Source organism: Chinchilla lanigera, unplaced genomic scaffold (genome assembly GCF_000276665.1).
Source record: "Chinchilla lanigera isolate Chin_1 unplaced genomic scaffold, ChiLan1.0 scaffold00056, whole genome shotgun sequence".
Classification (NCBI taxonomy): Eukaryota; Metazoa; Chordata; class Mammalia; order Rodentia; family Chinchillidae; genus Chinchilla; species Chinchilla lanigera.
Window position 1 is genome coordinate 15,057,552 of NW_004955457.1, and position 21,564 is coordinate 15,079,115.

The window sequence follows — 21,564 nt, forward strand, 5'->3', positions numbered from 1 at the left end:
TTCATAGAAACAAAGCTCAACTGCCATTCCCTTGAAGCTCTGATGTTTTTGTCTTCAACTTTGAATAAAGCCAGTGATGATCTGAGACTTTTGCACACAGTCATTAAGAAGCTGAATAGCTTTCACTTCCTTCCTCTTAAAATGATCCTTTGGAGTCCAAAGCTACTCTGCTATAAGAAAGAGCAAAATCTCATGTGAGGAGAGTAAAATTAAGGAAGATGATAACCCATAGTCAATGGATCCAACTAAACTTTCACTGGTGATCAGAAGATTTTGTTGGCCACTAAATGAGATCATTCCAGGACTTCTAGCCATCCAGAACTGCAGTAGGCTACATGCCAGAAAAAAAAGAATTATCCAGTTCCAATAGTTGTGAAAATTTTTAAGTTGTTTTAAGGCTCAGAGATGCTAAATTTACTAGATTAAAGAACAGTGATCTGCTTTCTGTCCCCTAGTAGCAACACAAACAAGAGTACTGTTTGATCTGGTTGGTTGTCATAGCCTGGGGTGTATGGACAAGCCCTGTGGCGTATGGGGCTAGAAAGCTAGTGAAGTGTCTCAATCCTTAACATAAAAACTGCTAACCTAGACTGATATATCCTGCAAAATTATTTCTCAGAATTGATGGAGAAAAGAAAAATCTTTAAAGACAAAGACTGTATGAAGAGATTTGCGACCACCAAACCAGTGCTCCAAAATATTTTCAAGGGTGTCCAAGAAAGACACAATGAAGCCAACAATACCAAAAAGTCTAATAGAATGAAAACAACAGGCAGGGTTCGCAGTTGAACAGAAAGGGGGAAAAAGGGAATCAATAACAGGAAAATAATGCAGTGACAGGAATAAGAAATACCTTCCAGTAATAACTCTCAGTATGAATGATCTCAATTCCTCTCCATCAGAAGGCACAGATTGTCAGAATGGACCAAGAAACAAATGTAATAAAATGATGTATCCAAGAGACACATTTAATCTGCAAAGAAATTCATAGACTAAAAATTAAAAATGGAAAAAAATTTCAGGTTACAGGAACCCAAAATCATGCAAAAGTGCCTATCTTATTTTCAGAAAAAGTGGACTTTAAACAAAACTGATTAGAAGAGGTAAATGTCACTATGTATTTGGCAAAGGAGTAGTTCAACAGAAAGAGATAACAATCTTAAACAGATATTCCTTCAACACTGGTAGACCCTACTTCACAAAACAAAGATTACTTGACATAAAATATCAGGCAAACTTCACCATAATTATAGTGGAGGACTTCAATACCTCATCATTACAAATACATGATCAACTAGACAAAAAATGAATAAAGAAACATCATAGTTGATCCAAACCTCAAACAAAGGTCTTAATAGATATTACAGTTTTACCCAACCATAGAATACACTTTTTTCTCAGCAGCATAAGGAACTTCCTCTAGTATGATCATATACTAGATCACAAATCATGCTTATATAAATGGAAAAGTATAAAAATTAACCTATGCATCATTATCAGATCATAATGCCACGGGACTAGAAATCAATGGCAGAAGAAACCACAGAAATTATGCAAATGCATGGAAATTAAACAGTATTCCCTTGAATCATGAATAGATCAAAGAAGAAATAAAAAAAAAATTTAGACAGTTCTTAAAATCAAACAAAAATTGCCAGCACAATCCAGAACCTATGGGACACAATGTGAACAGTCCTCAGAGGACTACCAGAACACAAAAACAGTGCGAGTTCAAGCAAATCACCTAATGATGCATCAGAGATCCCAGAAATGCAAGAACAATCCAAAGCTAGTATAAGGAAGAAAAGTTTAAAGATCAGAGCAGAAAGTAGGGAAATTGAGATAAAAATACAAAGAATTAATGAAGTAAAAATTTGTTTCTGCATAAGAATAAATAAAATAGGCACTCCTTACCTAATCTTATCCAAAAAAGAAAAAGCCAAATCAGTGCAATTAGAAATGCAAAGGCAAAACCACAATCGATGCTGCCAAAATTCAAAACATTATTATTAACTTCTTTGAGAACCTGTACCCCAATAAACTTGAGAATTCAAAAGAAATGAGTGAATTTTTAGATAAATATGAATTACCAAACCTGAAACAAGAAAACGTGAAAGCCCTGGATAATTCAATAAAAGACAATTAAATTGAAAGCAGTATCTAATAAACTACCAACTAGAAAAAACCCAGGAGCTTAAGGATGCACCAGTAAATTCTCCAGCCATTTCAGGGACGATCTACTGCGAAAACTATTCAAACTCTTTATCAAAATTGAAAGCGAAGAAGTACTACCAAAGTCATTCCAAGAAGTCACCATTACCCTTGTTCCAAACCAAAACAGAGAACTAAAGGCTAGTCTCTTTAACAAACACAGATGCAAACATATTCAACAATATACTGGTAAAGAGAATGCAACAAATCATGAAAAAGATCATGCACCATGACCAAGTTGGCTTCATCCCAGATGTTTGCATACAAACCAATGAATGTAACACATCACATAGACAGAAACAAGGTCAAAATCATATGAAATCTTAATAGATGCAGAAATGCTTTTGACAAAGTCCAAAGTCATGATAAGAGCCCTGAAAAAAATAGGTGTAGAAGGACTTTACCTCAACCTGATAAAAACTATTCATGACAAACCTACTTCCAACATCATATTAAATCTGTGTAATCAAAAAATAAAACAATATTAAAATAAAAATATTGAGATAAAAGACAAATTGTCATTAATCTCCCTCAAAATGCTTTCCCTTGTTTTTAACACTTTTGTGCCTTCACTTGTGCCTCTTCATAAGCAGTTTGGAAGCCCTTTTTCTGAGTATCTTTAGTTGTGCAGTTTGTGGTTGCGTTGATGTCCTGAATTGATTCAAACATTTACCTTTCATGTTCATTTTGACACTGAGGAAGAATCAGAAGTCACATAGTGTCAGATTTCATAAATAAAGCAGATGAGGACACACTGATATTTTTATAAGCCTTCCTTTAAGTTGAATGGCACTGAGCACCAGCATTGACTATAGTTTTGATCACACCTCGTAAAGACACTCAGAGAAGAGGACTTCCAGAATTGCTCCAGAAAGTGGCAAGAATGATGGGATAAGTGTTTTCAAAGAGAGTGGGAACACTTTTATGGGGGGTTAATAGCAATGTGTCTCTTATTATAATAAATTTTTGAAATGTAATGATTCATCATATAATTTGATCACCCCTTTAAATAATGACACATCAAGAAATACTCTAATAGTGATCAACCATAGTAAAAAAAATTAGTGTTTATAAAGATGCTTTAGAAAAGACAAATGCTTAGTTTTAAGAATGGTTAAGTAATTTTCAGATAAACTGTCAATTTTAGAATAATTTTAAATATATAAAATTTGTGTTGATGGTATAGAGTTGTACACTCAGTTTCATCCATTGTTAATATCCTACATTATGATGGTATATTTGCCAAAACTGAGATAAAGATATAGGACTCTATTTATACTACTTAAGTAGAAATGGCTTTGTACTTGAAATTGAAAAATAAACTTAGAAGCAAATATCTTAGTAATACATCAGCAGCCCATTGCCAAAGAAAATATTTAGTCATATAATATGTTTTCCTGACCAAATGATACTAATATAAAATATTGTAATAGCCTTCACCTGGTATAAAGCCCATATAATGTGTTACAACATTAGAAAGGAGAATTCAGACTGACACCTAATGACACCCATCAAAATGTAGGAGGAAACTGGAAACAGATCCCATGCTGGAGAGTAGTGGACGTTCTAATGTTATATGGTGTGACTTGAAGAGGTTACCTAAAATGGGATGTGTAGCTATTTTGCCCTAGGATCATGACTGTTGTGCTCATGATTTATGTAAACATGTGGCATTGCACAGCACTCTCTCTCCATAAAACTCATCTTTAGCCAGCTGTGTGATGTTAACTAGGAACTAATCATAAACATCTGGTTCTTTTACATGCATTTTACCTTTCCCTCCAAGTTTTTTTCTAAAGTATCTGCTCACCTTCATACAAATTATTTTCTTTTTTTGTGTTTTCTCATGAAGAAAGAAGAAAGAGAAATATTTCTTTTTTAGTTTGGACTGACAAATTTTACAAAATTTATTTCTATTTAAAATACGAAGTCTCTTTCATGACATTTTAGGAGAGTCCGCCACATTTTCTATTCAATGTAGCAATGCATTGTCTTTTACTTATAAATAATGATCCATGACATAATATTTCTATTGGCAGGGAAACCAATAGTTTTTCAAATGAGTCCTGTAAAACTTGTGTTTTTCAAAACTCCAACTAAACTGCATTGTCTAAAATTTAAGTATTCAATGTATGGATGACAGGAAACATTGTAACTTAATAATTATCTGCCTATGCGCTTTCTCTTTTTCTCTCCTTACTCTTTCTCCCTCTTTCCTGCTCTCATTTCTTCTCTTCCCTCTCCTCCTTTGAACTCATCTACAGAATTTGGTAGCATTTGATCCTTTGTGGTATGTTTATCTTAAGAAGTTGCCTCATAAAGTTCATGAAAATCTTGTTAAATACTTTATCTCTTTTGTTGCTTTTCACTATATCATACCTGAAACATTTTTTCTTTGAAAGTTTTAAATTCTGATTTGATCCACATTATTGGACACAAATTCTTAAAGTTTATTCCTAGAAGAATGTGTTCAGTTTTAGCTCAGCATACAGAAGTGTCATGATTCACAAATGTTGATGCTACTTTTTAGAAAGTGTTTTCTCAGTTCCTTTTATTTCTACTAGTTGTTATTTTAATTGTACACTTTCGTGTCACAAATTATGATATTTCAATACATATATAAAATGTGTAGTGTCAGATAACAATGATTTCAGTTTTCCATCTCATATAAAAAAGTTTTAATACATAATAATTATAGATATTCATAGGGTACAATGTGATATTTCAATGCATGCAGAAAATATGTATTGATAAAATCAGAGTAATTGACATTTCTATCTCTTTATTATTTCTGTTGGGAGGCTTCCTTCAAGATTTTCCAGTATTTTATGAAATATGGAATATAATATTGTGACCTATTGTTACATCATTGTGCTTTAGAACACCAGAATGTATTTCTGTGATCAGCGTTTTGGTATCCATTACCCACCTTCCATCCAACCATCCTTCCCCTTGTACCGCCTTGCTGCTAATAATTATTAGTATACATTTAGATTGAATTTTTCAGGTTCCACATATGAAAAAATGTAGTACTTGTCTTTCTGTGTCTGGTTTATTTTTCTTAACAGAATGTCCACAAATTGCAGTGACGTGGGGACAGATAGTGGGATATTGTTTTTATGGCCTAAAGCTATTCCTTTGTGTATATATGTCACATTTTCAAAAGCATTCATCTGGTAGTCACCTACTTTGACTCTATATCTCAGCTATAATGAATAGTATAATAATCAGCACAGGCACACAGATAGCTTCTTTATGTTCTCATTTAATTTCTCTGGATATATGCCAGAAGTGTCATAGCTGGTAGTATTATTCCAGGTTCTTTGAGGAACCTTCATACTGTTCTCCACAGAGATATTCTAATTTACATTTCTACCAAGAGTGTTTAGTAAATCTCTTTTCTCTACATCTTTGCTAGAATTTGTTTTCTCTCTTTTTGGTAATGGTCATTCTAACTGGATGAGATATCACAATGTGGTTTTGATTTGCATTTCCCTGATGATTAATGTTGTATTTTTTTTTTAATCTTGAAATGATCTCTCATTTGAGGTGCTCACTCATTTCCATTTATTCCTTTATACTTTTAAAATAGCCACCCAAGTTTCACATAAAACCTATTTCCACTGGGAAACTGAGTGCCCGTCCATTCCTTTTGCCCCTGTGAGTGTGCTTTGAGCTTAGGTAGATTTTGTGCTTCTTGTTTTCATCTCATGTGTATTCTGCTTTAATATCTAGCTAGATTTTAAATAAATTGGAGGAAATTATATTCTATCGATAAAATGTTCTGCAAAGAAGTGGCTGCTTCATAAATACATGGCCCAGTGTTATCAAATGCTCCATGTAAAGATTGCAGCTCTTGTCCTTTCTGTCAAAATGCTCTGTTTAAACTAATATTTCTGTCTTATTTGGTGTTAAGTACAAGTATGCTATAGAAATCACTGTACTCTTCAGGGATTCATAAAGCTATTTTATATAGAATTGAGCTTAATGTATTTGCAAAGCATTGCAGTAATAACCTTTTAAAATTATATAGTGGATTTTATTTTAAAAGATTGCAAATTATTTCAAAATTATATGCCACAGATATGAGAGAATTTGTAGCTATATTGACTACCATATTAAAAAATGAAGAGACAAAAGTTGATAAAAGTATTTCCCTTTTTTGAAGGACATCATTAGCATCAAACACCTCATAAGTATTGTATTTAAATTATACCTTTTTATCCTATCCTAATATTATCCTATCTCTAGTTTAAAGATGAGGAAGTTGAAGATTAGGATGTTGAATTTTAAGGTCACCTGGGAAATAAATGACTAAGTCAGAGTTTGCACCCATGTTGGTTTAAATCCAGTTCTGATACCTAGTCTGCCTAAAGAAAATGTAAACATAAAACTGAAGTCTAAATAATTATATGTGGTAATTAAATATGAATTTCCATTCTCTGTTACCAGGATTTTTTTATACTGAGAATATAGTGTTTTGTTCCTTATTAACCTAGTGTTCTGTTTGAAAATTTTATACATTTTATTAGAATCACTGATTAAAATTTTTCTAATTTGCTATTTATGGATAATGCCTCACAGTAGACAAATTGTAAAATTACCTTGACAAGTGTGATGATGCTTCCTTCTAAATTATACAAAGAACCTGCCTAAAAACTATAGTAACTTGAAATTTAACAGACATTAGTGGTCTTCCCTGCAAACTTTGGCAAGCTTGTTTCAGTTCTAAACTCAGATAAATTTGAGGTAGTCCGAATGCATATTCATTCATATTTCCAAAAAGAATCTGTAAGAACTCTGAAAGCATAGGATTTTTGTTTTGTAGTGTTTTGCAAAGTAATACTTTATATTCCGGCTGGCCAAGTGTTTAGACTGAAGCAAAGCTACTGTATTCTCATGATTAGGCAATGGTATGGCTAATAAGTATGTGCATTCGAGTAAAATTATATTGCAGTTCAACTTTAAGATGTAAATTGTGTTCCTTCAATCTCAGAACTGACAAAGAAAGAAGACTGAGAGTGGGAAACAGAAGTAAAAAGTGGTGCTGGAAAAGAAATCGGGGCTAAAGCAGTAAAAAACAAATTCTACCTTAGTTTTTCCCTGTATGAGAAAATTCCTCCCATAGAACATTAGAAATGTATCTCATTCCACTGTTCAGTGACATTAGCTAATTACAGCAGTAGATTATTTTATTTCATAAGGGTAGTAGTTGTATTCTGGTTTAAAGCTGTGATTTCATGGCATTCAATAGGTTATTTTCCTGGGAACCATTGTACCATATAAAATATCTGCAAGGAATGTGTGATCTGTTGGGGAGATTAGACATGGATGCAAAAACTGTAAAAAAGGTGCCCATTGCTGAGTTAGATAACATTTACACAAATGCAGTAGGTAAGGTGTTGAATAAGATTTGGAAGAGGAAGTGGTTTTTGAGATAAACCTTACAGGATGGGACTTATCTAGGTATGCATGGAGTGCAAAGATACTTTAGGCAGGCCTGGAAAATACAGAGAGATATTGTCTAGAGATAGACCTTGAGAGTGCTCAGTGGTTAGGAAGTATTAGAATAAGAATGGAAAGATGGAGTGAAGCCAAGACACAGTGATGTGACTGCAAATGCTGGAAGTACAAAATCCTGTACTGTACTGTACTGTACTGTACTACTCTGTGACCTAGGGATAACCTTAGTGTTCTTGTATATAACATGGAAAGAATAAGAATGCTTACTGCAAACAGTTGTGAATGATAAGATCATGTGTGTAAAGCTGTCAACACATTACCTAGTACATATGAAGAGTTCTATAAATACAGTTATATGTGTCAATACTATTACACATAAAGAGAAATATAGGGCCAATGTACATTCAAATTTAGGTTGTATTATGATCCACAAATTTGGATATTTGAATTTAAGTTAGGAGGAACTTTCATATGGGGATGTGGGAGGTGGGGTGCATGATTGGTGTAGGTCTCATTACATTTTAGATTTGGACGTAAAACCTAGTGGAGATACTTGCAAGCAAAGAGACACGTCTTTGGGGCTGACGCTGAGAAAAACCTACATGCAGTGTGATTTTTCTAGGCAGTCAGTAAAGAGATAAGAAAAGACATTTAAGCCAGAAGTTAGGTGAAAAGTAACAAAAATATTTTTATAAGGGATCAGAAAAGCCAGTTGAGTGAACATAAAAACAGTGATGAAAATAAAGAGAAATAAAATTTCAAAACAGGAGATAAATTTTAAATGCTGCATAGAGATAAAAATTCATAAAATGGGAATCTAACTGAAGTCAAACCGAACTGTTTGAAAGAAAGTGTGAATCCATATCTGATAATGTAATTCACATTATTCCTGTCCTCTCTGTAAGAGTTAAAGAAGTATTTCAGCAGTAAAAGAAGGCATGAATATATGGTTATATATTTTGAGTGAGATTTGATTGTGATATTAAATTATTTATAATTTATAAATTACTGTTTACTGTATAATTCCTTCTTCCGCCCTTCCTTCTTTCCTTCCTTTCTTCTTTCCTTCCTCCTTTCCTTCTTCCTTCCTTTTTCCTTCCTTCATCAGCAAATTGTTAGAAAGCATCCCTGGGTGCACAATAGAAGGACATAGAAGGAAAGAGATGCTCCTCTCTCAGTGAGTCAATGCTGCGTAATAACTTAAGTCACTCCTTTTCCCTCTGGAAAATCTTAGAGTGTTGTGTATCATAGGTTTTGAGGGAAAGAATAGGAGTTTTATACATTTCTTTAGAATCAAAGGAATACCAAGACACTTAGTGACTATAATCAAACTGGGAAGTCAGGTGGGTGACAGAGACTTCATACTATTTCAAGAAAGTTTACAAAACTCAATCAGGCACTAAGGAACCATTTTTGAGTCTAAAATTTAAACTTTCTAAGAATAGTATAGGTAAGATTTTTCAGTAAAAGGTCAGGCAATGGTTGTGTGACTCGTGATTTCTGTAGAAATTGACTCTGCATTTTAGTACAAATGCAGCTATAAACATATGTAAACATATAAACACACTATTTCTAATTAAAATTACTAACATAAGCAATCTGTGAGGCAGATAAGGCTTTCTCAAGGTATTCTTAAATAGATTAAAATTAAATCAAAATAAAAGCTCACTAGCTATGTTTTAAATGTTTAGCCATGCACATGTGGGATGTGGCCACCATACTGGAAGGCACAGATTGCTCAATACTGCCATTGCAAAGTAGCATTGAACCGTGCTATCCTAGGGATTCTATGTGGCTTCTGACCCTTCAATGTAAACATAGGATGGAGAAGAAATGGTGGCTAGATTTACTCTTCTAGAGATTCTGATGAGAAATGATCCAAAGAAACTGGATCTATGAAGCTCTAAGAAGATACATTGGGCCAGGAGAGCTTGTCACATCACCCGAGATTTAACACTGACATTTCCTGTAAGAATCTGCGTATTAAAACAACTGAATTCTTACCATCTTCAGGCTATTGATGCAGATGGTATTAGATTAAGTAGCTACAAACTCTATACAACTGTGGATCCCACTTAACGTGTTGCTTCTGTGTACATACTTTCTTTGCCTTACTTTTTTTTGAAGAGATCAGGAACTGTAGTATTTTTCTTTCTCTGTGCTGTCTCTTAGTCAGACAGGAAATCATGAAGATTTTTTTGTTAAATTCAAGCATTTTTTGAGAAACCTTGTAAAATAGTTCAAATCTTCTAGACAACAGATACATCTTCTAGATAAATATTTGTTAAGAAAAGAGTACATTTGCTCCTGAAGCTGGTGAGAAACCAAAAGACCAATCTAATAAGCAGTGAAAGAAAGGGAAATGAATTAGATTACTTAGTTGTAATTTTAACCATATTTGATGGGTTCCAGTTTTAGGTTAAATTAACCAAGATGTGAATTTGAATACAGAGTAGAACAATATAAACATGTGTTATTTGGGAAATGCTGTTGATTCAAAAAAATGGATCTGGGTCACTTCAGAATAATTTGGAAATTATCACGTGTGATGATAATTTGGTGGACAGCTGTGGTTCCAATTCTAGTGTTTCATAGTGAGAGTCTCTCTCACAAGCATTACAGACTATTTCATATACTTTTCTTTTAAAGGATTTACATGCTTAAGCCATTTGCACTTTCCATGTTAGCCAGTGTGCGTTGCATTTTTCTCCTGTGTTTTGTAACCTTCAGTGATGCTTTTCATCATTAAAAGATTGTATAAAGAAATCCTCTGAATAGTAGGTGCTTAACTATCGTGTGCTTTTGTGTTCATTAATTATATATTAAACTACCATTTGAATCATTTTTGAAATGTACATATCTTGTAATATTAAGAGGTACTGGATAAATGAACCATATTACAGTAAGATTGTGTATGTTGATAGCTTTGATTATGCAAAATAAAACTGGCAGCTTCCTCTTTCAAGAAGTAAGAACCTGTCTGGTGGTGCAGGTTTTCTAATCAAGGAGTTTCGACTTGAATATAGATCAGTTAAAAATTTCAACTTCTTCTCCTACTGAAGTTATTAATTGCAAGAGGCAGGTACAAGTCGGGCTTTCTTGTAGCACCAAAGTAGAACAGGGAGGTAGATCTCAGCAGATCATAAAAGGAAAAACACAGTTCATTGCACAAATTGAGTTTATCTACCAGCGAAAGACTGCACCACCCACAAGGGGATTTAAACCAAATGTCCAAAGGAGACTCAAAATGTCGAACCTGATACTTAAACCATGAGCCATTCTCTTGTGTTTATCCAATGTGATTCTTACACTGACCCCTGGATATTAGAAGGACCCTGTGCCCCTGCGGAGGCCTTTCCCCATGCTTCCATTATTAAATGAGTTTGTTTAGCTCTGACTTCAATTGTGATAGTAAATAGTATTTCCTACGTTAAAAAGTGAGGATGAACTCCGGGTGGAAATAGCGCGCTCCACGTCTGCAGTGATTTTCCAGCTTTGGAGAGGAGTGTGAATATGACAAGAACTCACAGATGCATTGGGCATCCTGTTTTAAAAGTCTCTGGCTCATCATTTTAATAGAATGTTTCATTTTACCACCACCCTTTGATTTTAACAAACGCTCGGGAGTCTATTTCGTAGGATTTTTCATTTGTTTTCTTCTTTATAAATCATTTCTTCTAGGGAGAAATCCTCAAACACGTGAAAAATTTGTATTCAATTCAAGCTCCAAGCTTTGTGTGGAACAACACTTCAGAGACCACTCGGAAGCTTCAGACCCTGAAAATGCTGTGGTCCGCTTGCTTAACTAGATTGGCTACATGAAGCATGTTACACCTGTGCTCCACCGCCTGCGCTGATTGCCTTTTAGCTTCTGAGTGCAATTCAAGGTGATCATTTTAATCTCTAAGGCCCGTATGGCTTGGGACCCAGTTATCTGATAAATTGCCTCTTTCCCTGGGCATGGCAATTAATATCAGCCAGAGTGCTGTCACTAACAGTTTCCTGTTCTGAGGCTGAGGAAGTGAAGGCAGGAGAGGGAATGTATATCCAGAAGGTGCAACTCTGAGTGTGGAAGACCCACAGCATTGGCACTTCCTGTCCCTGTTCAGGCAAGAAAACATGCTCACATGCACACACACACACACACACACACACACACACACACATACACACACTGACCATAGTCAAAGTTTCTCACGGGTAGCTTAATCTTTTTGACAATAATTTTTTATTTTTATTAGTGCATATTTAAAGTACATAATGATTACATTCCTCATTGGGAGTTGGTACATGTATATAATACATCCTCATTCTTTTTTCATCCCCTTTCCTTCTCTCCTGCCCCCATCCTACATCGCCTGGTTCTCTTCCCTTTTACAAAAGATCTATCTTGTATTTTTCTCTTGATTTATATTTTAGGTTTCTCATGTAAGAGAAACCATGTGCTATTTAGGCGTGTGTGTCTGATTTATTTCACTTAACATTATGGTCTCTAGGTGCATTTGTTTTCCTGCAAATGATAAATTTTTAAATTACTTTCAGCACCTAATTTATAATTTTCTTTTTAAAGTATGGTTACTCTTTTGCTTGGACAGTACATCTTTAATTCTTGCAGATGGCAGCCCTTTTTAAACTGAATGCACTGAATACATAAGTCATAATTGACTCAGGGGAAAGATAAACGATCCCTTCAATAATAATTGTGAAAAGACAATAATCCAAAAAGCACTATTAGCTTTAGTATTTGTCACATGTGTTTTTAAGTGCTGGAGAGACAGATATAAAGGATATATAAATGATGAAATGGAATCACCATTCAAGAAGCACTGATATGGAAAGTTGACATTCTCTCCTTTCCTTTCATGTAAGATTAGAAGTGAGATTTGACAAAATTTGTGATCCTATTAGATTTACCTTGTTTAGTTCACATAATCCTAAACACTGATGCTAATGGCCATTACTTGATGTTTGTTAAGATTATATTGGGATTAGTGATATTAGTAATATTGGTTCAAATCTGTCCAATTTTAGTTCCTTTAGTGAAAAGAAAAATATTAGAAAGATATGAGCAGTTTAGATGATCAGGATAAAGTAAAATATCCTGGTTTAGGAAGAACAGCAGTTAGAAAAGCCTCATTCTTCTGTAGGATGTTTTTTGGTACCAGGAATTGAACTCATAACTTGACTCTTGCCAGGGAAGCACTGTGCCGCTGAACTATATCCCCAGCCCTGGTGCTTCTGTAGGGATGAACCCATTCAAAATACTCCAACCACTCTCTCTGTCTACTTCAGACTCAGTTGTCGGGGAATGAGATAACAGGAAACATCAATAGTCATGATAGAGCTGGGGGTCTAGCTCAGTGGTACAGTGCCTGCCTGGAAATTGTAAGGTTCTGAGTTCAATTCCTGGTACACAAAAGAAAGTCATGATAGAATGGAGAATACATTGAATTCTTCCATTTAAAATGACGGGTGGAAATGTTCTCTAAAAGGCTTTGTATTTGCTGTGGTCACGGGTTCCACTTCCCCAGCTGCAGGTTACCTCCCACCTACTATTCAGAGTAAATATTATATTTCTTACTCAACTTTTCACCTTGTTAAAGTGGTCCCTTTTAGTAGTATTTTCATATCAATTGTGTCACAGCTCCTCAGTGACAGAATCTTCTGCTTTAACCCCAAGTTTTCCAGTCACTGAAGATCTAACAGATGTGATTGAATCTCCTTCACTCGACAGGCATCTTAGAGCAGCTCTATTAACTGTCTAACTTATTTTCAGTATTGATATTCTTGAAAGGACGCCGTGGAGTTGAGCTCTTTGGTTTTTGTTAACAGAACTTACCACTGTGGTCTCCTATCACATATTTTTATTCCTTAGACTAACTTGTGGTTAAAATTTTAATTCTTGGATTCTCACTAGTAGATACATTTTTTTAAAAAACTTACTTCTCACTGAATACACATACACACACACACAGCTAACCACCCATGGTTTTGTTAGTCCTATAAAGACCCTGAACATGTTATTCCCCCCACTCCCAGTGTGGCTTTATTTCCTCTGCTTATATACCAGATAAGATGCTCCTAAAATTAATTAACTCATATTCTCCTTTTGCTCCCATTAATCAAATCCAGATGTTCTACCTGGAGCTATACCTGTTATTAATATAAAGGATGAATAGGGGTATTTTAATTGTCCATTGTTTAGTGGAGAAATGACATCCACACTAAACAGAAGATCTATGCAGCCGTGTAAGATGATACACCACTTAATGCTGAAATAAAAATTAACAGAAGCAAGTACTAAGAGCTCCAGGTATAGAGAGTCTTAAATAGGGAAGGATGAGACTTGGTTTCAAAGCCGAAGTGAGGTCGGAACCTGGGTGAATGAGCTGAGGAGAGTAAGTGCAAGGAACACCTGAACAAATATTCATATTTAACAGTCTCTAGGATGTGCTCGGGGCACTGTGTTAAAACTGACTGAAGCCAAGACCTGATTCACTGGAGGAACAATTGGGGGAAAAAGTTGGAAGTGGAAAGTGGCCTCTGATTTCAAAGCCCAGGCTTTTCAGATTGTCAAGTGATATCCACTGTAATCTCTCTTCTCTCCTCCCTTCCCCTCCCCTCCTCTCTCTTCTGCTCTTCTCTTTCTTCTGTTGAACTAAGTTCACTTGTACTGAACTATATCCCCAAGTTCATCATCCAGAGTTCTCCCTTCTTGTTTGCAGAATATTTTGAAATTAAGGTGCAATATTGCACTTCACCAGTAACTGCTGAGGTTCAGCAGGACCACTAATGTATGTATTCTGAAGGATATTTTTTGATATATTAATTATATATTCATCAGAGACTAGGCAAGCATCCAATGGACTTGTCCCCTGTTTGAATCCATTCCTGTGGCAGCAATTGATTTCTGTAAATTTAAAATATTTATAAAAGAAGTAAGTCTACAAAAATTTCAGTAGTGTTGAAGCAGTTTAGGCTTATGCGTTTCTCAGATTTAGTTATTTTTGTCTTTCAGTGTGAAAGAGATTTCTAAATGAATTCTGAAAATTCTTATCTTGGGGTCATTGAATTCAAGTGTGTATTTTTATAATATTATATATTCTAAAGCTGAGATTAGAGGAGAACAATTCTGGTTACACATGATGTGATTTTTGAAAATCATTTAATATTTTTTGCTTCTGCCCTTAAAAGTGCAAAAAGTGAGAACTTTGTAAAAATCCTGATTTGTAACAGGTATCTACTTTGAATATATTGGTTGGGAAATATCTGCCTAAAAGGGGGATAAATATTCATAAATATGATCAAGCAAATAGTAGTGGCCAATCACCCTAAAATGAAAAGAAACTAGATTTATTAATAAATGCTAGGAAACAAGGCAAAATATATAAGATCTCATAGTACAATTTCCTAATATTATATAGTTTCTTAACTGTTATTCCCAATCATAATTTATAAATTAAAATAATGTTTGAAGTTTACCTAAAAGCTAACATATTCAACTTTTTTTTCAAGAGAGAAAATACTTTTTAAGCTCTGTGAGGTCCTAGAAAACGAAGAAAATATTAAAGAAAGAAATCCATCCCTTGAATTTTCCAGGAGAGTGGACACTAAATAATATACTTCCCTGCTTCCCATTCTTTCAAACGATGGAAAACATTCTTTAATTTAATGAGCCATTAATTTAAGTTAAACTTTAATCCTGGTAAAAGAAATGCCTGTTCTTGGAAATAGCGCTGTTAGATGAATGTACATTTTCAAAACATGATTCTACAAGTCTTAGAGACACCGATGCTGTGTCAGAATTGCAAGCACCTGTTCTCATCACCACGTGACCGTTGGGTGGTTCCAGCCATTGGTGTCCTGACATCTGGGGCGAGTGTGCCTGTCAGTGTGCAGACACAATGTTCATCTATTTGTGTTTATCTCGTCTACAAAACAAGCTACCAAATATCAAGCGTCAGCAGTTATTAAAATTTTATAACTATAAAATTAGAAATGAAGTCTTAACTTTTAAATAATGGTTGATTGGTAATATCCAATTGTGGTTTTTTGTGCTTTATTTCACCGATATTAAAACTACATGATTTTAATATACATACGTACTTAGATGCAGACACACATATCAATGTGCAAGTAATACTGGTAGCATTGACATTGTGAAGAGACATGTATGCTATTTTCTAAGTTTGAATTTTGACCAACATATGGGATCCAATTTCTCTGGCAAAATTCATTTGTTTGACAGTGGTATGAAACTGTGAATATTCTTCTGGTTAACCAGAAATTACTAATTGCCACACATGGAGGCATTTATTTGAATGTATTTATTTGCAGATGGAACTCACTTGAACCTGGTATTAGTCCCCTTATCTAAGTTTTGAGAAAAAATTTTTAGTTCAGAAGTGCCATGATATGTGCTCACTACCTTCATTTTACCTTAGTTTAATGTTCCTTCTATAGAAGTTCTCTCTTCTAAGAGTAATTATTTTTACTCATGGACCCTCTTATTCTGTATTCTTTTGCCTGACTCCCAGTCTTCTATTTTTGCCATGTTAGCTTTAATGAACTTTAAACTCATTATAATTAGATATACTGTTATAAATAAAGTTACTTTCTATGCTGCAAAAATCTGTTAGGTAATACTAAAAACAGATAGCTAGGGTTTAAAATATAAGCATTATAAAATGCTATTTACATCAGAATTAAGTTTATTTTGTTAGACCCTTTGATTATGAAATATAATCCATTGATGGCAATGGGACATAATCATCTTAATCTAGTCATGTTTGGTTCAGGAAATTATTAGACATTTCTTCTTCTGAATTTCCTAATTGTCTTTGTCTTTTTGTGCCTATAAAAGAATAGATATAGTTATATTTTGCTACTATGAACATGTTATTTCTTAATTACTAGTGGCTTTACTAAGTGTGATGAGAACTACTGTAAATGCTGTTGTCGAATGCCATCCAACCAAACAACAGGCTCTTCAAACCAGTAATGTGTGCTCATCCATCTTATTCAACAGATCTGGTACTTTGCAATTTACAGCTATTCCCTCGAGTCAAAATGATCATGAAAAATAAAAGTTTGAGTCAGTCAGGACATCAAGGCAGCCACAGAAATGCTCCTCAAATCACTCACAAAGAAACACTTCCAGAATCACCTCAGAAAGTTCCAGGAACAATGGGATGAGTGTGTTGGCAGTAGGGGGAGTATTTTGAAGAGGATTAATGGCAATGTGTCTTTTACTGAAGACATTCTTTAAATATTTTCATTGTTTAAACACTCACTGTATGTTTCAATCACACCTCATATATTAGCTGTTAATTGAAACCTGCTTTCTTCTGAGGGCATTCATCTCAGAGTTTCTAAATTTCTATTTCAATACTAAAGGGACAAGTGACCTTCTTGACCTGCAGCAGTTCATCCTTTGGACCTTCTCTACCAGGGAACCAAGAAACATCACCTGAAGCAATTGATTCAGGAACAAAGGTAATAATACAGTATTTAGGCTGAAAAATACTCAAGTGAAAAATAAAAAGTTAACATACATATGCATGCTTTCTTGGACAGAATATAGTACAGTGTGAGAGGTAGAAAACATTATCAGTTTATTTTTTTATTTAAGTTTTTTCAGTTGGGGGTCTCACTGTGTAGCCCAAGCTGGCCTCAAATTCATGACGAGACTCTTTCCTCAGCCTCCTAACTGCTGGGATTCTAGGTACGTGCCACTATGCCTGGCTGATGAGTTTTAAAAGTAGATGAAAATTATTGATCATAATATTTCTTGTCATATTTTTGGAAATGAAATTATAAACACCACATTTTGAATTATTTGCATAACTGCTAAAGAAAGTGAACTAAAATTGGCTGAGTGTGGTATTGTTTAAGGAAAAGACCAAAAGTATGAAAGAAAAACTTTCACATTTCTCAAACGTTCTTATTTTTGGAAGGAATATTGTTCGTCTCTTCATACTTTTAATAATAATGAAAAGTATCCACTTTAGAGAAAATTAATCTTTGTTACTCCATAACCAAAACATCTAAAATCAATTAACAAAGGACAGTTTGTATCAATTAACTAAGAACAAGTAAAAGAATGGGTGTTGTTTTATTCTGTTTTGTTTTGCTTTGTTTTCTAGACAGTGTTCTTTGTAGTCCAGACAGGACTCAAACTCAGTATGTAGCCCATCATGGCCTTGAATTTGGGGGGATCCTCTTGCCTCAACCACCTGATTACTGGAATTACAGGTGTGCACCACAATGCCTAATAATAATGGGATGTGTTTTAAACATGAAGGTGCATATTATTCTATAGCACAAATTGCTTATTGAGGGACACCTGTGTGACTGGGATGTGTGTCTTTCCCCTGTAGGCACCATCAGCTAGAAGAGTGTCCAACCCATAAAGCAATATGAATGCTACACTGGGAGAGTTCTGTGTGTATAATTTAAGGTGACAATTAAGCTTGATTTGGAAAAGCAGAATCCTTCGTAAAAACAGGCATTTAAGATTAATAGAATCTTCTATAGAAATATAGAAGATTCTCAACATATCATCTTTCATATATTTCCATCTTTATTTCTCTGCACTTTTCTTTGCATCACATTTTTAAATATCAGAAAAATACTCCCTGCACGCAAATGAAACACACACGCACGCATACACACATGCACACACACATGCACACGTTTGTGTTTGCAAGCAGACATATTACAGCCTTTTAACTTTGCATTGGAAGCCAATTCATTTTTTCATCTTGAGCCATCACATTAAGATGCCTTCTTGCTCTAATGTCAGGATCTTGCACTGTGCCCTGTTATGTAATTTCCAACACAAACAGTGCTATTGACAGTAATAGTGCTGTGTATCAAACTACTGCAAAATCTCACCAATCTACAACCTTCAACATTGTCTTAGGTCTTTGTTAAGGGGCCTTCAGGTCAGCTGATCTATGCCCAGGACAGTATTGGGGTCCTGCTAACAACAGCTGGTTTTGCTCAGTGGCCTGGTGCTCAGCTGAACTGAAGTGATCCAATCTGGGGCCACCAGGCTTCCCAGGCATGCCTACAAGTTGATGGCAAGGGAAGAAGGAGCCCCTGCAGATGGGACTGATGGCAAGGGAAGAAGGAGCCCCTGCAGAAGGGACTCTGCAGATGGGACCAATGGCAGGAATACTTTCAATCCCATTTCATCATACTGAGCAAAGTAAATATGGCAGCCAAACCCTGAGAAAATGTATTTTGCCCCTTCCCTGGGAGAATCTAAAATCATAGAGCAAATAATGTGTTGAGAGCAAAGAGTAAAGAATTTTAGGAGTTGAAGTATATACTAAAACAAAAACTAATTGCAGGAGAACCTATAAACATCTTCTAGTATTATACCTACTCTGCCTCTTTTTAAAAGTTAACACACATTAAAATATTTCAAGAAGCTCTGGTTGTAAGTGTAAACTCAGTCTGATTTCTGAACTATATTGCTCTGCCACAATTAGAAGATTTTATTTTAAACTGAGTTTTTATAGTTAAATGCACAGATAATGAGAAGTACGATTTAAGGGCCAAGTAAATCATATAAAGGACTACTATGAAATATACCACAAATAATATGATAAGAAGAGTGTTTATTCGCCTTATGTCCAAAGGTCTTCACGGTATGAGTTTTCAAAAATCCATGTGCTGCTAATTTGCATCTATAGATAAAATATGATAATATCTAGTAGTGAATGTGACATTGGAGAAAAGTAAGGGATCTGACTGAATTCTTGGTTGATTGCAGATTTGTTGTGACTTTATTATCGATCTCTAGTCTGTGGAATCTGTAGAGAATTATTTAACTTCTTTATAGCGTTAGTTTTTTCATGTGTTATCACAAATTATCACATCTACCCCGTGAGGTGTCATGAGAATTGCATTACTGAATCCGTGAGGGGGTTGGACAAGAGACTGGGACCTACTAATCACTCACTGAGTGATTAAATGTAGCATCTGCTTCTCTTTCTTTCTCTCTCATCTGCTTTTCTTTCTCTTCCTTCTCTTTTCCTCCTTCTCATCTTGCTCCTTCTCCTGTTCCTTTCTCCTCTTTTTCTTCTGCTTCTTTTCCCTAAGCTCCTTCTCTTTCTCCTCCTCCATATTATTATTGAAGTTAAAATAGTGCCTGGTGAACATATGAGCAACAAGAATAATTAGAAACCCCTTGGTTATGAATCTTTAATAAATCTCATACGTCAGTCATGTTACATTTCTTTATGGCAGTTATTAAAACATGAGAAATTATTTATTGGTTTATTTTCCAAAAATAGCTTTTCAGTATGGATAACATATTGTGTCCAGGCAAAGGAGTGAAGTGTTTAATAAAGGGAGTTAATATATGGCCCCTAAATGTTGCATGTTTACAACTGAGATACAGTTAAATTATAAGTACTGTTTGAAACATTAACTAATAAATAAGTATGTAATTATTGATAAAATTGTAGTTTATCTAATCTGCTAGAAATTTAGAAGAGAATGTGATGATCAGAGAAAGGGCTGGGAGTGGAAGGTAGAAGACAACTGTAAGTTTGAAGTGAGTAAAACAGTCCTGAGTGTCAAGGAGGAAGTAGTAGGTTTGTCTTCAAGGACAAATGAGTCCAGACCAAAAAAAGACTTTAGATTAAATTGCGATGGCAGATCCATAGAGAAGGATGAGTTAAGCAAGGTTCAGGCAACTGTTGACTAACAAGAATTTGAATATCATGTTTAAACCTAAAAGTTAATCACAAGCTTATCTATATTGGGCTTTAAAATGTTAATTATTTTTCTTTATATTGACCACTCTGATTATGTATAATTAACATCATCAGTGATGTGATAAGTTCTCACACTCACATAACACTATGAAACTATAGAGAATTTTTGCTTTTAATGGGACTTCCCAGCATTAATTTTTCTTTGAAATCTGCCATTCTAATTGTTGTTATCTCTCTAAAGACTTTTGAACTCTTCTTGACAGCAGAATAATCACAAACAATGGCGAAAATTGTTGGAGGGGTCTCGTTGTTATTATTGTTCTTGCTGTTGTTATTATTGTTGTTTGTGGTTCTGGGGATTGAAACCAGATTGTCGCACATGCTAGCCAACTGCTCTGCCACTGAGTCTCACGTCTAATCAGCCATGTTTAATTTTTATGACTGTATTTTGCTTTATTTTCACAAATCCATATAATGATAGTGAGAAGTACAAAGGAGGCACAATTCATTGAATACATGGTAGAAAACCTCTATGGAATCTGATTCAAAAAGCCCAGGTTGATGGAGGTAGAGAAAATACACTCAAATTTAAAAAAATAGGTTCAGGTTAATGGTAGGGACTTGGCAAGACCGAGTGAAGGAACTTCTAGAGGGTTGTTTATTAAATTTGGTTCACAAGTGTGAAATTTAAAAGCTACTATTTATAAAATTACTTGCAAAATTGTGCATAATTTTAATTACTGACCAGTTAATCCTGTATAAAATGCTTCTTGCTTGTGAATTCTTTATCTAGGGCTTTGTTGGACAGTATGTAGACTTTCCTGGTCCTCAAGAAGCATATGGTCTAGTTTGGGATTTGTGGGTCAAACAACAAATGAGAAAGGAAATGTTAAATCTTTAGGTCTGATACTAAGTCATTGCCACTCCTCGAAGGAAGAGGTCAGTGTGGATAGAATGGTCACAAACATTTCCAGGAGAAAGTTGAATTTCATATATATCTTAAAAATATTGGAGATGGAAACATGTAAAAACGAAAGGAAGAAAATAATATCAAATATATACCGAAGTGTGGGAATGGTCAGGGTGTGTTCACTCTCAGTAGAACCTGTCTCACTGCAAGGGGCATAAACATCCCCAGTGGGTTCACTGGAGGCAGAAA